The sequence below is a fragment of the Amblyomma maculatum genome, chromosome 8 (genome assembly GCF_055883805.1).
Source record: "Amblyomma maculatum isolate TAMU_Amacu chromosome 8, ASM5588380v1, whole genome shotgun sequence".
In the NCBI taxonomy this organism is placed as follows: domain Eukaryota; kingdom Metazoa; phylum Arthropoda; class Arachnida; order Ixodida; family Ixodidae; genus Amblyomma; species Amblyomma maculatum.
Window position 1 is genome coordinate 55,804,266 of NC_139351.1, and position 1,212 is coordinate 55,805,477.

Genomic DNA, 1,212 nt, shown 5'->3' on the forward strand with positions numbered 1-1,212 from the left:
ACGCAACTCGAAACACTTCTTTAACGCTTTTCCGATCTGCGCAAAAAACTGCGATGTCGTCCGCGTAAGCAAGTACTTTTACCTGCTTAGACTGGAGAGTGAACCCGTAGACATGCTCATTATGTATCAATTATGACAAATACGGCTCAAGATAAATAGCAAAAAGGAGAGGTGAGAGCGGACAACCTTGCAGTACTGAAGAACAGACAGGCACATATTCTGATAACTGCTTATTCACAATGATACATGCTACACAGTTTTCATACGCCATCCGCACACCTTGTGATATCACCGAGACCACATTTATGTGTTCTAGTACTGCGAAAAGAACTTCGCGCGAGGCTCTATCGAAAGCCATCGCAGAGATCAAGCTGCATCATAGCAACTCGTTCTACAAAGGCGTCACAGCATTCAAGAACAGTTCTTGCAATGTGCACATTTGTTCGGATGGTGCGGCCTTTATTACTGCACGTTTGATGTGGCTCTACAATATCTTTTATAACATTTTGCACTCTTCTGGAAAGAATCTTCATAAACACTTTATAACCAAAATTCTTGAGGCTTATCGGATGATAAGCCCCAACCGACAGCAATTGAGCGTCGACCTCACTTTTAGGTATTAAAACCACATCGGCTGTGTTAAATGATGGGGGCTTGTTTTGTGTCATAAATTTCGTTCAATTGTGTCATAAAATCAAGATCCCCGCATGAGGTACAACGATTTATAGAAGAGGCTTTCGATAGCGTGTCGCCCGAAATTCATTTCGCAATACTAGAATATATAATATATACAATATATAAATGTTGGCTCGGTGATATCACAAGGATCTGTGGATAGCGTATGACCCTGACCGTGAAATACTCTTTCATATTCCCGTAGTGTACCGTTTCAACTGTAAGAAAAAGAAAAAGAAAATGCACGGGCCTGCTACTGGCTCTGTAGCTGAGCAACATCCGCTGCCTCGTGCGGACAGAACAGGGGTGGCTGTTCTTGGCCCTACATGGCTGGGATGGTCGCTCAATTTTATATGTTGTACGCCGTCATTGCACCCGCCACCGCTCAGGTGTTGGACGACGGCTGTTGCGGCGCGCGTCTTTCTTTCCCTTTTCTTATTTCTCTACTTTCTCTCTCTTCTGTCTGCACGAATCAGCGGAGGTGGGCTACACAGGCAGTAGCAGACCCGTGCATTTTCTTTTCCTTCTTCCTACAGC